Source organism: Dipodomys merriami, unplaced genomic scaffold (genome assembly GCF_024711535.1).
Source record: "Dipodomys merriami isolate MVZ:Mamm:240054 unplaced genomic scaffold, mDipMer1.0.p SCAF_10, whole genome shotgun sequence".
NCBI classification, from domain to species: Eukaryota; Metazoa; Chordata; class Mammalia; order Rodentia; family Heteromyidae; genus Dipodomys; species Dipodomys merriami.
Window position 1 is genome coordinate 1,444,144 of NW_027202271.1, and position 16,243 is coordinate 1,460,386.

The 16,243-nt window shown below is 39.6% G+C and overlaps 1 protein-coding gene and 1 long non-coding RNA gene across 13 annotated transcripts in view; one reads left to right on the forward strand and one right to left on the reverse strand.

Annotated features, from left to right (window-relative positions):
* Positions 1-16,243, forward strand: part of Ccdc91 (coiled-coil domain containing 91) — a 200,792-nt gene that overhangs the window by 73,888 nt on the left and 110,661 nt on the right. The gene's annotated exons all lie outside the window — the stretch shown is intronic.
* Positions 3,018-11,350, reverse strand: LOC138836160 (uncharacterized). The gene is made up of 4 exons (XR_011374924.1): positions 11,130-11,350; positions 10,376-10,450; positions 6,614-6,790; positions 3,018-3,517 (listed from the first exon to the last, which is right to left on the reverse strand). It is a non-coding gene; the product is annotated as an uncharacterized lncRNA (long non-coding RNA).

Sequence of the window (16,243 nt, forward strand, 5' to 3'; positions counted from 1 at the left end):
AACTCTTCTCTTTTCCTCATAATGATGGTCTGTTCATTTTATGAGAGAGGCATCACATTTTCCATATGCTAGTGCCTAGCAAGAAGTCCCCCCCCCACCCTGCAGCCAAAGGTGTTAGATGTGAAATAAACATGGTCTTTTCTGAAATGCTTTTCTTTTTTTTTTTTAAAAAGGATTTCTCACCTACAGACTTATTTTATTGAGAATATAGCTTTAAATATCTTTTTCAGTTGGTGGTTTGAAAGTAGAGGTAAATGATAAACTTCAGACAATTGCAAATAAATGAGGAATGATGGTGTTTGGGACAAATTATAATCCATTTACTTTCCAATAGCCTCATAAAAATTTGTCTCTTGAAGAAGAAAAATGCATTTTGTTATACCTGGACTATGCATATGGTCTTGAATGGAAAATCAAGAGTTCTTCCTGAAATAATACTGAAGAAAAAGCAAGCTAAAATGTGAATCAGTGGCCTGTTATTCAAAAAGTGATTTGAGTTCATTGTTGGACTTCAAGGGCCAATAATTTTTATGAACGTATTACTAAAGGAAGGTGTTTGGGTTGGATTTTAAAGTCTTTGTCCTTTGGTTGACTTTCCTTCTCTCTGTTCATTTTAGAGTGCTTGTTTATAATATTGTGGCATGGATTTCATTCCCACTAAATTCTTCCTTTTGCATCCCTGGCACAGATGTGGACATAAAAGCTCAAAAACTTAAAGATCTATTCCATAAGCTAAATTGTTTTTCCATATGCCTTAAGCCCTCCTGCATATACTTAAATATATTATGTTTAATTTTCTATCTGTGGGTTTATATACAGTTGGCACAATTTCTTTTTTCCAATACTGGGGCTTGAACTCAACTTAGACATTATCTTTTTCACTTGTAATTGCACTCTACCACTTAAATTACACTTCCACTTCTGGCTTCTTATTGGTTAACTGGAGTTGAGTCTCAGAGACATTCCTGTCTGGGCTGGCTTTGGACCGTGATCCTCAGATCTGAGCCTCCCGCGTAGCTATGGTTAAAGGTGTGAGCACCAGTGCCCCATGTGGGAGGTGAATCAGTAAGTAGTGCCAAGGACAGAGAGAGTATATGCAGTGCAAATTGTCAGACATTATTAGGGACATTTTGTCTTGGTAAATAGTGTTTAATAGAATGCTTTAGTGGCATACTACTTTGGTTTTGCAGCCATCTTGGGGAATAAGACACAGGTAGTTGTGCTTCCAGAACTTACTACTGCCTAATGGATTATGGGTATTTAGGTACTGTTACTTCTTGTACTTCAAAGTTGGATCTTTTTAAAGAAGGAAACAAAACAAAAATCCCTGTTATGAGAGGAAGGTTTTTTTTAGAAGGAATTATTAGTTATCATCAGTAGGGATATCACTGACTTTAGCTTGTTTCCCCCCTCCCCCCTTTTTTTGTTTTTACCATGTTTTATTAGCATCAATTAGTTGTGGGGATGGGGTTGGCTCTATTTTTCCATGCCAGGATAAGCATATGATGCATTGATTAGACCCAATCCCTGCATCTCAACCCTCCTCTCCTCTCTTTCCTTCTTTTCTCAAGCCAATCTCAACAAGCTTTACACATGTACAGAAAGAATTTTGACTATGTTTGTTGTCCTCCACCCTCTCTTTTTGACCCCCCTATCTTCCAGTAATACCCCTACCCTAAAGAGGACCTATTTTAGGTTTCTCATTCATTTGTGTGTATTAATATCCGAAGGGGTTTCCATCATGGCACTGAGCACATGCATCTAGTGTGGTAATCAGATTGACCTGTGTTTATTCTCTTGTTCTCCATTCTCTTTTTTTTTTTTTTTGGTCGGCCGTGGGGCTTGAACTCTGGGCCTGGGCGCTGTCCCTCAGCTCTTCAGCTCAAGGCGAGCGCTCTACCACTTGAGCTACAGCGCCACTTCCAGTTTTCTGGTGGTTTTATTGGAGATAAGAGTCTCACGGTCTCTCCTGCCCGGGCTGGCTTGAACCGTGATCCTCAGATCTCAGCCTCCTGAGTTCAAGAAGGTAACCTATAATAAAAAAATTCTCAAAAGCTGGTGCTTCCCAATTACGGATAATTTTGTGTTTTTAATTAGATATCCAAGTTTAAGGCCTATACCAAATCTGTAATCTTGTAGCTTCAGGATTCCCATAAAGGTCAGGAAATATTCGGATAGCTGAATGTAGGTGTTTACGTACCTCATCTTGGTCATATACAAAGTAATGAACTACAGGCTGAATACTACATTTTAACCTGGAAGGCATGTTTAAACACTTTTAACCCCATGCTGTGGTTTCTGAGTTGTCAGTAATCTCCAGGATGAATTCTGTGGATATTATTTGCAGCCAACACAGCTGTCCTCCGGACAGAGGTTCATATGAGGAAAGAAGTTAGACCAGGCTAAAATTACAGGACGAAAGAGAAGCACAAGTACTATACTCATTGAAAAGGATGATGGTGTTGTTGTTTTTGCCATAAGCTCTTTTGGAAAATTATTTTTAAAGCTTTGTGGAAATACCACAGTTTTTTGAAACATGATCCCCCCTTTTCTTTGCAGCCCAGGACATTTGGGTGATGATAGCCATAACAAATTTGTCTGTTTTTGGAGAGATCACTCTGTGTGCCACAGTTCTTCACCCAGAGGAAAAGATAGTTCATAGTTCTTTTGCAATATTAGCCCCCTCATTTGGGCAAGATTCAGAGTGGCTATAATTATACCTTGAGAAATTACAAATATATAATGCATAAATAGACTATGTAAGCTTTGAAAGTCCAATACCCTTAGAGGTATAGACAAACCATATTTGGAACTTACTATGTCAGTAGTGACAAAGTGACCCAATAAAAAATCCACATAAAAACAAGTCCACACAGACACAGGATAATACATCAGCTTGAGTTAAGCTTTCATGGAATACCTTGGACATTTTAAGAATGAAAAGAGGCCTCTAAATGTAATTATAAAGAACACATGATCTGAAGTACTGTGAACTTTATCATGAATTATAACATAGGTTTTAGAGAGGGTTTAAAATGTATTCATATCCCTTTACATTCTTTTTCACAGCAACAGTTAACAAATGACAAAGATGTTCAGTATATTTGTCTTGATTTTTCATTCAGAAAGTAGATAAAGATGGGATGTCTTCGTGGTTGATTAATGTCAGAGGTGATCAATTTATTTTATGTCCCGTTCTTTCCTTCTAACTTGTCTAGGATACCGCTACTGTCCTCGTTTTCTTCAGTTGATCATATGATCAGTTTTATGTGCATTTCTGTGAAAGTCATCTTATTAAAGGCATCACATTGATTTATTCTTGTCAGTCTCATGACCCACAGTACTGTGTTCTGTCTGAATGCATGTCATAGCTTTTGATAAATATTTGATAGCACTTCACCAATAATCACAAAAAGTGAATGTTTCTTCTCTCTGCCCTCTCCTCTCCTACCCTCCCTTCTCTCTCTCCTCTCCTTTTTTTGTTCTTTATGAGAGATTTTTCTAGATTCTGGTTTGCCTAATGAAGCAAGAAAATAGAATTCAGTGGGGAGACATCATACAAGTAGCTTATAGGAAATTGAACTTTTTTATTTTTTTAAGCAACTGGTAAAAGCAGGAACAGTTAGTTGGGCCTCAAAGCAAGAAAGCAAGCAAACATATAGTAGCAACCTCTCTCTCCAAATAGATGAAATGAGCCTGTAGCCCAAGCAGGAAATGATAAAAATAGTTTTCCCATCAGCTTGTGTATTGTTTACAATGGCTGTGTATTGTTTACAATGTAGCCATTTAACTGTAAGGATGAGATTTGACTCTTAATGACCTGCTTAGACAAGATACTAAGTATTTAGTGATTCTTTTGTCCAGGGCTTACTTTTTAAAAATATTACTTAAATACTTGAACCATTTTGAGTAGAACTCTAATAAAGTACCTCTCCTTCCTTCCTTCCTTCCTTCCTTCCTTCCCTCCTTCCCTCCTTCCCTCCCCCCCCCTTGCTCACTAGAGATAGAGTCTCCTCAACATTCCTGCCCCAGCTGAGTGAACTGTGATCCTCTATCTTAGCCTCTTGAGTAGTTAGAATTACAGGCGTGAGCCACTAGTACCGGGCTATTTTTGTGTTATATATAGCAGAGACATTTGTCATGGAGTTTTATTTTTCTCATAAATGTTAATTGGTTTATTATTTGAGAGTAAATTTGAGCCACTTTGAGGGGGTAGATTAAAAAACAAAGAGAACACCTCCTCTTGCTTTTTTTTTTTTTTCCTTACCCTTTATCCTCTTCTCCAGGAAACACAAATAGATCATTTGAATTCTTAGTAATAGATGGAAAAAGTAAACAGGCAACTCCTAGTCACTCATTCCCTAATTCAAAAAGAACAGAATACTCCCACGGTGGACTTGGCTGGAATGTTTTGTACTCCTTTTCTCAGCCTGGTTTGCTAAGACCACAAAATAATTAATAATTGATGACAGAGGAGAAGAGAATCTGATTCATAGGAACACTAATCAGAAACACAAAGCATCCATATTCTTCTGCTAAATGTGACTTTTCAAAAAGCATTCCTTAAGTTCTGTTGGAACAAACTAGATTTACATGGTATATTTTCATACATATTGGGAATTTTTACAATGATTATGATGTGGTGAATTTTGTAGTTGTGGTTACATTATCTCTTAAAGAAAACTTGTAAGGGCTTGCTAATTCAACTTGGAAATTTTGTTTTAGTCTAACATTTGGCAGGAGTAGACTAAGTCTATGGAAGATTGATTTTTTTCCCCCTAAAGCTTGAAAGTGTTGTTGAAGTACTGATACTGCTGGTTAACTGGATCTAAGAATCTCTCAGATTTGTTTGCCTTTACACACCTCCACCCTTGTGAGCAGCTAGGTTTACAAGTGTGAACCAGTGGGCCCAGCCTTTTCCAGTCTCTATTGAAGTAAATTCGTCTTGTGCAGATGATATGCACAATGCTTGTGAGCCTCTCTGCTGGCTCAAGTTGCTGAGTTTTATTAAAACCTCCACATCAAGTAGATGTTCAGCCCATTTGTCCTCAGTATAAAATGGTTAATGTTACTATTTTCACAACTTACAACATAATGTCAAAGGTAATCACTGTTCTGTTGGAGGGATGACTTTAATGCCAAAAATCAGTCATAATATGCTTCTTCATCAAATAACAACATGCATGTGGTATGTTTTTTCTTCTTATGAATATTTGACTGTGGTCAAATTCATGCTAATGTATACTATTAGTCATCTAACAAATAGTCCTTGTTTTCTTACAAAGTTTTTACAAATATAACTAAAAATATTCTATCGCCAGTATGAGCCATAGCTACTCAGGAGGCTGAGATCTGAGGCATGGATTGAAGCCAGCCTGGACAGACAAGTCTGAGACTATCTCAGTTAACCAGCAAATGCTGTTAAGTGGCTTGATGTATGGCCCAAGTGGTAGAGCTCCAGACTTGAGTGAAAAAGCCAAACTTTACATTCCAGTTGCTGCCCCCATTACAGAATAAACTATATTTTTCAAAATCATCTTTTGGCGTACATTTTTTCTATTAGTAGTATATATTAGTTGTATAGGGGTTTTCCTTGTGACATTTCCATACATAGAATTTGGCAGAGGCTGAACAAATCTGTACCTTGATCAAACTCATTCCCTTGGTCATTCTCTCTCAGCACTCCTCCCACCTTCAGAGATTTTGTTTTTCATTTTTGTACATGTACGTGACACAGTCAGCCATACTCCACCTCATTCACCCTCGCTACTGGCTTTCCTGTCCTGCTGGCCCCTCCACCAACAGAAATGGTACATGGAATACATGTATAAGATGGAATATTACTCATCCACAAAGAAAATGAAACTATTCCATCTTTGGGAAAATGGGTAGAACTAGAAATCATCATGTTGATGATATAAACCTGTTTTACATTTCTGTCATCCATTTTGTCCAGTTTTTTAAAGAGTATATTGTACAAATTATTTCCACTGGTATTTCATATCTGCATATATTATACTGAGATCAACCTCTTTTTTTCTCTTTCCCTATTACCTCTACCTGCTTGTTTAGCAGCTTTCGGTGAGTTTCCTTATGCCATCTTCATACATGGATACCGTATTTAAAGATTATCCACCTTCCATCATTCTCTTTCCTTCTCCTCCCCTTCATCCCTCCAAACTGTCCCTCAATTATAATTATGTTCTCTATATGTTTATATAGGCATATACCTTTTAGGACTAGATTCCGCAAATGAGTGAAAACGTAATATTTGGCTTTTTGAGCTTAGCTTATCTTGCTTAACATGATGATGTCTAGTTATGCCCATTTTGCTGAAAAAAAATCACATTTCCTTTTTTCCCCTTTATGTCCCCAATGTTACATTCCTGCCACTAATATTTTTAAAAGCCTAAATTTCTTTTTTTTTTATTGTAAAGATACTATACAGAGGGTTACAGTTACATGAGTGAGGTAATGAGTACACTTCCTCTTGAACATTATTACCCCCTCCATTGTTTTCCCCCTACTATCCCCTCCCAAAGTCTAAATTTCATATATGAGAGAGAACGGTGATAAATATTTGACTTTCTGAGTCTGGCTTGTTTTCACTTACCATGAAGACCTTCAGTTCCACCACCCTCCTGCAGATGACATTATTGAGTTCTTTCTGGAGAAGTAGTTCGAATGAGCAGAGAAGACTCCCCTTCCCCGAAGCCTCCAGAAGGAGGAGAGAGCTGTCACCACCTTGGCTTTGACTCAGTCAGACTCCTTTGATTTCTGATATACAGAACTGTAAGGTAATAAATTTGTGTTAAGCCAATAACATTATAATAAACTCTTATGGTCGTAATTGACAACTGACTTATGTTACTTGCTGAGCAGTTTTGGCATTGTGCTGGAGAGGAAAGCCAGAGGTAATCTGAAAGAACAGAAGAACTAGTGCAGGGCACAAAAGGACCTTTGAAACAATTTTTGTCATTGTCATTTGTGATTGATTTATGAGGGTAGAAGTGATTATCAAGTGAGAGAGAGGCTGGAAAGAGAATGATGTTCTTGATAGCTAATGGGATGAAGAGCTAGAAGACGAGTGTGGGAGTCATGATTCCAGAGGGACAAATGGTGTCTTACACTAGCAGCAGGGCATCTGGAATAAACACACATGGTCTAGGAGATGTGATGGGGACACAGGCAAAGGCTTTCTGTTAGCTTCCATGTTATAAGAAAGGAGGAAGTAAGTGTGTGTGTGTGTGTGTGTGTGTGTGTGTGTGTGTGTGTGTGTGGCGGGGGGGGCAGGATTGAAGAGACAATGGAGGTTTCAGAGTGAAGGAAGTAGGAAATAAAACATTAGGCTCAAGTGTGTAGACAGCCACAGGTTCATGAAAACCACAGGTCTCAAAAACGCCTACTTTTTTTTTTTTTTCCTTCAATGTGTGTATGCCAGTCCTGGGGCTTGAACTCAAGACCTGAGCGCTGTCCTTGAGCTTTTTTTTGCTCAAGGCTGGTGTTTTACCACTTGAGCCACAGCTCCACTTTTGGCTCCTTTTTGGTGGTTAGAGATTAGAGACTTATGAACTTTCTTGCCCAGACTGGCTTTGAACCATGATCCTCATATCTCAGCCTCCTGAATATCTAGGATTATAGACATGAGCCACCAGTACCTGATCCTACTTAGGTTTTTATTTAGCATAGCTGGAAAAGATGTATTATTTCTCTGAGGAATCTGGCCTTTTCAGCTTAACAGGCCAAAGGGTAGAAAATAAAAGTTCTGTGTAGTTAAGGGTGTGTGTATGTTTGTGATAGAGATAGAGATAAAGAGACTAGAAAGAAAAAAGGAAAAGGAAAACAAAGGGCTTATAGGAACAAAACATATAGAATGAGAGAATAAAAGAAAATAGAGATGGAGAGAAGGAGAGGACACACACACACACATATATATAGCCATATATATGTATAAATATATATCCCTAGAGATTTCTATTCCCAGTATATGTGCAAATAACTGGGATGCTATATATATTATTTCTCTAGTTCCCAAATGTAAAATAATGAACCATATATTTGCCTGTGCGCACACACATACACATACACAAACTCGTATCTATATGAACAGGTGGAATGAGAGAGTTATAGAGGAAAAAGGTGCTGACTACACATTTTCAGTCTGCACCAGCCCTAGATTTCTGCCCCTCACTGTGATTGCAGAAAGACACTGAGAGTGACACTGCATTTCCTATCTAGTAGAAACAGGATTCCCCCACAATTCTATTGTATTCATATAGCACGGAAGAAAAAGAATATGCCTCTTTCAAATTTATGTTCTTTACCAGTTTCATAATTGTTAAACAATTCCCTAATTTACTAACAAATTTTGTCATAAAGCAGATCCTTAGAGAATTTTTGTCTCTTCCTATACAACAGACTCTCCAGGAATGTGTGTTTGGGGACCTTTTGGGATACATCAAGGATCTTCCAGTCCTGTGAAGACTAGAGCATCTCTTTCTTCATTGTCTTTCTGCATTATTCTGACATTAATTTCAGAATTGTTCCCATGACTTTTTCTGATAGTGAGGTATAATCCTTTTGCTGGTTTGCCAGCTACCATTGCCAGAGTATGAAAAAAATAATAGGTTGGCATCTCAAAGGGGTTTTTATATTTAGTTCACAAATTAATTCTACTGGTATTTTAATTTTATATCTAAAATTATCTAAAAGGATTATTGTTTTTACACATTGAAACCAATATATAGTTCAAAAAAGGGAGAGGGGAGAAAGTACAGGGTGAAATTTCAGGGACATAATTATTGCAAAAAGTCAATTAAGAAAGCAATATTTATGTAAGAATTGAGTTTAATGGATTGTAAATCTTAGAAGAATAAACCTACTTTGCAGTTGATAAAACCACATACTAATTTTTGTTTTTGGTGTCAGTACTGGAACTTAAACTCAAGGACTCTCACTCCCACTTGGCTTTTCTCAAGGCTGGTGCTTTACCACCTGAGCCCTACCTCTACTTCTGGCTTATGTTGGTTGACTGGAGATAAAAAGTCTTGATTTGTCTACTTTGGCTGGCTTCAAACCTCTATCCTCAGATCTCAGACTCCTGACTAGCTAGGATTACCGGTGTGAACTGCCAATATCTACCTAGCATTTATGTTTTCTTCCTCAAGTTATCTCTTTTTTCTTGCATTTCAATCATCTAAATGGGGAGGCTTGTCACACTTACACGTTCTGCTTTCTACCACCACATAGAAAAGTTCACCACAGTTAGGTTCTGAGAACTTGCTAGAAGCATCTGTGTTTAACCTTCAAGTTTTAAACTCAGGGCTTCTTTGCTTGGTAGGAGGCATTCTACCACTTGAGCCACATTACTAGCCCTTTTGCGGTAAGATCTTTTGAGGTAAGATCTTACCTTTTGCTTGGGCCAGACTGGACTGCAGTCCTCCTGTTTAAACCTCTTGGAGTAGCTGCTATGACCACTGCTTTCTGTTTTTTTCTGTTGAGGCAGATTCTCATGAACTTTTTTTCTAAAATGGACTGGCCTTAAACTTGCTCTTTCTAATCTCAGACTCTTGAGTAGGTAGGCTCACAGGCCCGAGTCACCATGTCTGCCTCTAGAAGCACTGTTTATTATGACATTTCACAGTCTAAAGTGGTAGATGACCTCTTTGATTCTCTTCCCTTCCTCCTGTACATCAGTATTGTGTGTGTGAGACTTGAACACCTAGGTGCTGTCTCTGAGCTAGAGTTAGTGCTCTACCACTTGAACCACAGCTTTATTTCTGTTTTGATAGTTAATTGGAGATAAGACTCTCACAGGTTTTCTGGCTTCATCTGGCTTTGAACTGCTATCCTCAGATCTCAGTCTTCTGACTAGCTAGGATTACAGGCTTGAGCCACCAGTGCCCAGTGTCAGTATTGCTTTTATTGAATATGTTTTACCATTTTACCAGCTAGCTCTTCAAAGCTGTCTTCCTCCTCCTCCCTCTTTTGCATCTCTCAAGATTCTCCCAGTCTTTACCTGTTAGTTATGTAATTCAAAGCCCTTTTCACATTTTCAGGTATTTGTTAGAGCAGCCCCTCTCATCTGTTTTGTTTTGTTTTGGCTTGAACTCAAGGCCTTGTGCTGTCTGTTAGCTTTGTGCTCAAGTTGGGCACTCTGTCATTTGAGCCACAGTTATACTTCTTCTGGCTTTTTGCTGGCTAATTGGTCAGAAGAGTCTCACAGACTTTTCTGCCTGGGTTGGCTTCTAACCATGGTCTTCAGATCTCAGCCTCCTGAATAGATAGGAATACCTTCAGTTCCCCTTTATCTTTTCTTACCTATTTCTTACTTGCTTTGACTTAGTTACAAACTTTGCTCCTCAAGGCACCTCACCTCAAAAATGTTAGCACAGCTGAAGATAAACATCACAACTCTGGATCCTGTTTTGAATGGAGTCCCTTCCTGCCCCTGGAGTAAATAATACAAGAAGTAGTGAGAAGAGTCATGTCATTTTACCCTACATGTGAGCTGGCAGCTCTGTTATAGTTTTGCAAGAGTCTACTCTCAGGCAGTGTAGAATTTGGCCTTTTCTTTTTTTTTCCCCATACAACACATATTGGGCAGAGCTGAGGTGCTAATGGAGGAATGACATTAGTAACAATAATAGCATTGTTGTAAATGTCTTCTTTAAATGAATTCCACATGAGTATTTCTTTCCAACTTGAGAGTGATGAAGCTGGTGATTTGTTTATTCATTCCTCCATTGCTAACTAATTAATTCCTTAAGATTTTGGTTTGAGTCAGGGATATGTGAAGTTGTCATGGCTGGCTTTTGTAAATTAGCTTGAAGAAAAGTCTGTTACTCATGCTGATATTGGTAGATGGTGAATTTCTTTGTGAACCACAATTATGATCTCCAAAGAGTGAGACAGTCCATCGAGGCATGGTTAAAGGTGACAAAAGAATTTGATTCACACCATTTACACCAGAAAAGGGGCCTGCAACTACCTTGTCCTGGGTTAGCTACCCAGAACCCAAGAACAGCCTCTACCACCAAACCTCCAAGCCTCCAACGGGCAGCCCTGACCTTTATTAGTTGGTCTGCAAACCTCCAACCCCAGATCTCCAAACCTCCAAAGCTCCAAACCTCCAAAGGTGAAGGCTTTCCGTTTTCCTTCCTTCCTCTTTCCTTGTGGGCTTCTCCACTCTCCTCAGGCCTCAGGCCTCTACAGACCTGCCTTGCTCTGCTCTGGTAGGCGCCTCTTGCTGTCTTAATCCTTCTGCCTCTCCACCCACTCTGCTGGGAACATGCTGCACTCCTCCCCCACTCCAGCTGGCCTAAAGCTTTCAACCTTTTAACGGTTTCAACTGCTACCTCCTAAGCTGCCCACTGTCCAGCCACTTTTTGACAGCTCTTGACAGCTCACCCAGTAGGGCGGTTACATCAGCCTCTCAAGGCTCCGCCCCCTCCCGCTGCCGGGTCACCTGAGCTGTGAGGCCCGCCTCTTGATGCCCTGCCCCCTCCAGCGGCCTAGACTTCCGCCCCCTGGTTACTGCACCTTGAGGTGATATTCCGGGAGGAATTTGCTTCCTTGTCTTGTCTTTATTTGATTAGAAAAATTTAGTAGAGATGATGGTTTGGATTTCAATGCCATTAATGGGACAAGGAAGAGACTTACATGCATCCTTTGTAATTTTGATATCTTCAGCTAACTGGACAACCTCATGGAGAGAATATCAGTACTTAGGACAGCTTACTGTGCAAAATGTATCTATTTCTCTTGTAGTATTACTTGATCCTTTTTAATATTTGGGTAAAGGTGATTGGTGAGACTGAGTTGGAAGACTTTGAAATGGATTGTTCCCCAAACTGTACAGGCTGAGATCAAATGAGGTGGGGGTATAAAGATGAAACATTGATTCAGTAAAGAAGGTTTGTAATAATCAGCAGGGCACCAGGGCCCAGCCGGCTGGAGGCGCCGGGAAACGAGAGGCCAGAGGCCCAGGCCACAGGAGGGGGCAGGGCACAGGCTGATGGCACTGCCCCACAAGGCGTGTCCCCAAGGGTAATGCCATCGCCTGAGGGTGGGGTATGTTACTGAGGAAGGGGTGGGGAGTACAGACCAGTTTGGTGAGCTATCCAGAAGTGATTGGACAGTGGGCAGCTTGGGGGAGGCCCATGAATAGCAGTTGGAAACCCTTAGGCAGATGAAACCATTAGTCTTGTTGGAGTGTGGGGGGGCGTAGCCTATATATAGACTGCATGTTCCTGGGTGGTGGGGGGTAGGGTAGAGGGCAGAGGGTAAAGAGTAGAGAGAGACAGCAGTAGGGGAAAGCAGGCAAGAAGTGCCTACCAGAACAGGGCAGGGAAGGCCAGCCCTGCCCTGTGGAGAGTGGAGAGGCCTGTAGAGAAGGAGGATGGAAAGAAAAAGAAAATCCTTCCCCTTTGGAGCTTTGGAGCTTTGGAGCTTTGGGGGTCAGAGGTTTGCAGATCGACTAATTGGAGGTTTGCAGACCAATTAATAAAGGTCGAGGTTGTCTTTTGGAGGCTTGGAGTTTGATGGTTGAGGCTGCTCTTGGTTCTGGGTATTTAGCCCAGGACAAGGTAGTTTTAGGCTGCCTTTTCTGGTGTAAATAGTGTAAATAAATTTGTTATCTTTAACCGTGCTTGATAGATTGCTTTAGAGGTCCTAACTGTGTGAACAATATGATACTGACTTTCTTTTCAAGGATTAAAGCTTCTACAATAATAACCCAGGCTTGTTGCAGTTGAAAATAGAAGGCAAATGACAAAGGATGATGTGTTTTCCTTTTCGTTTCCCTTTCCTCCCTCCCTTCCCCTCCCTCCCTCCCTCCCTCCCTTCCTTCCTTCCTATTTTTTTCTTCGTGTGTTCCGTACAAGAGCTTGAACTCAAGGCTTGGGCTCTGTCCATTATCTTTTTGCTCAGTGCTGAACTGGTTTGCACTGAAACAGCTCCAGTTCCAGGTTTTTGCTAGTTATTTGGAGATAAGGATTAGAACTGTGAACTACTAGCACCTGCCTGTTTTGCTATTTTTCTTTTTCTTTTTTTTTTTTTTTGTAGTAAGTGCATGTGGACTAATCTAAACCTTTTTGTTGTACTACCATGGCATTTAAAAGTAGGCTATAGTAGTAGAGAATTTTATACTGTGTTTCAGTGAGGACCTTTCAGTGGATTGGTTAGATAATACAAACTATCTTTATTTTGATCTCTTGCCCCATGATTTCCATTTCCATATTCTGGAGATGCTTACCTCTGCCTGCTCCAATGTAACTGATGTTTTGCTGTGAAAAGGATGTCATCCTGTGGTTCACAGGGTGGTGAAGTGGTGTTGGAAAACCTTTCTCCATATGATACTATTAGCTAATTAAGTTCCAGTTAGCTATTGATAGTTTGATTCTTGGCCAAAGAATTTAGAATTAAGAATCAGTCTTTTTTAATAGGTAGAATATAATTGGACCATGTGTCTCTTAACTTTTTCTATTTTTTAAAAAAAGACTTGTGATAATTCATTCCAAGCATGTCAATTACACATGGGCTTTTGACCATTTGAGTGGAAGAGCATTCTGTTGTTGCTCCTAGATTAATTTATTAGGGGAGATTAACACAGGTTCTACTTGCCTTGGCAATGACTAGCAATACTAGAATGTGAATTGAAAAACCTTTGTTTGTACCACCCTTGAGGTTTTCCTTTTTCAGTCTTGGTTCAGGTATCTGAATCTTACCAATGATAGTTATGTAAAATTTGTTTTGCTAATTTATTTCTGTAAAACACTGATATTTGCTGATTAAATCTGTCTTTCCCAGCTACATTAGGGTATGAGCCTGAGGTGTACATGTTACTTTATGTTCTTTTTTTTTTCTTTTTATGCTGGTACTGGAGCTTGAACTTTGTCTCTTGTGCTCTTGCTTGGCTTTTTCTATTCAAGATTGTTGCTGTACCACTTGATCCATGCTTTCACTTCTGGCTTTTTGCTGGTTAATAGAGGTAAGAGGCTCATGGATTTGTTTACCTGAGCTGGCTTTTAATTTTGATCCTCAGATCTCAACCTTGTGTGTAGCCAGGATTACAGCATGAGCACCACATTTGGCCAGTAGTTCGGTATTGACAGGACAGATTTAAACATTGAAGTGGTTAATTAAGAGTTTTTCTGCTTGTAATGAACCTCATGAACTTGGACAAATTTCTTGATCTCAGTTTTGCCATTTATAAAGTGAGTATTTTGGAATTGTGGCCTTTGATGTTTCTTCTTACTTAAAAATTTCATATTTTTATTTAATGTATTTTCTTGACTCTTCCCTTTTCATTGATGTTTTAGGATTTGGCAATTTGAAAGAAAGCCATCATTGTGGTGATATTTGATTTCAATGATATCTTGTATAATTTTGGCTCTGTACTTTTTTTTTGGGGGGGTCCAGTCGTGGGGCCTGAACTCTGGGCCTGGGTGCTGCCCCTCAGCTCTTCAGCTCAAGGCTAGCTCTCTACCACTTGAGCCACAGCGCCACTTCCGGCTTTTTTCTTTTTTCTTGTGTGGTGCTGAGGAATCGAACCCAGGGCCTCATGCATGCAAGGCAAGCGCTCTACCACTGAGCCACCTTCCCAGCTCCGAGGCGTTGTATTCTTGAATAAAAATGTCAAGCCATCCATAGTTTTATTTGGTTAATTTTGTGTTTTTCTTTTAGTAACATGGTAGCTTGGTATGTTACAATGTATTAGTAACTTCAAAGTAAGCCCTGGAGGGTTGATTGATGTAATTGTACCCTACTGTATCATGGAAAAGCATTGAGAGAGCTGTGAGTTTAGAAATAGTTTAATTGAAGTTTTTGAACAGATAGACACATGACTAAAAGTATTTGTTAACTTTCATACTTGTATCAGAAAAATAATATGAATTGTGATGTCATTTATTTATTCATTCAACAAACATCTTTGGGAACCAAGATTCAAGATCATTTTCTGCCGGGTGCTGGTAGCTCCCAGTTGTAATCCTAGCTACTCAAGAATCTTAGATCTTAGGAGTGTGGCCCAAAGCCAACCCTGGCAGAAGCAAAAAGCTGGAAGTAGATCTCTGGCTCAAGTGCTAGAACACCAACCTTGAGTTGCCTACACCTTGAATTTAAACCCCAGTATTGCCACATAAAAATAACATACTCTTTTTGGGTACTGGTGGCTCATGCCTGTGTCCTAGCTACTTGTGAGGCTGACATCTGAGGATCACAGTTTGAAGCCAGCCTGGTCAGAAAAGACTGTGAGACTCTTAACTCCAATTAACCAACAGAAAGCCAGAAGTGGAGCTGTGGCTCAACCTTGAGCTGACATAATATGTTGTACCTAATGTTTATATATGATTATGTTGATATTAAATCCCTTCTTTATTTCTTTGATGGGTGAAATCTTCCCAGTTCTCAACTCCATTTGACCTTCCAATCCTTGCCATTCTCATTTCTGTCTTTGTATAGGCCTCATTTTCTTCAACTGGCACCACTTGAGATGTATATGTTCACATATTATAGGTGACACATCACCTGCTCTGAGCAAACTCCTCATACTTGGAAATCTTTATTATCTCTGTTTTCCTTCTTTCCAAGAAGTATGGTGTGTGAGCACTATCCTCACTGTCCCCGTACACCTCTCCCTGTGCTGTGGGGAGTCAGTTGATCACAAGGGCTCTGAGGGAAAACTATTAACATGTATTAATTGTAGTTAACGTATTAACATTTTATTGGCATACCCATGGAGTTTGGTATGATCTTTGATACATGTATACAGTATGCTTTGATCAAACCCAGCTTCTCTTTCCTACCCTTTTCTCCCTTCCCAGAGGTTGGGAACTGGGGTAACCATTATATTTCACTACTGTTCCAGTTGGTGTTTATGGGCCACTCATGGTAGGTATTGTTCTGATGCTGTGGGCACAATAGTGAATAATTCCTGTTGTCTTAGAGATTGTGTCTTGAACTGATAAGTGTAAGGAGCTTAGAGTAGTGCTTAGCACAGGTACTAAGTCATATTATTCAAGACAATCAGGCAGTCCAGCTGTAGTCTGAAGGACTACATTTGGATTGTGAGGAGGAAAAAAAGTGGTAACAGTGAAAAGGACTTAAGTAGTTTTTGACTGAGCAACTGGAGGAAAACCAGGAGTTTAGCACTGTGTTTGTTAACTTTGAGATGGCTGTTAGATATCCATGCAAATACATGAATAGTAATGAGACAAATCTGACAACCATCCATGTCAGAATT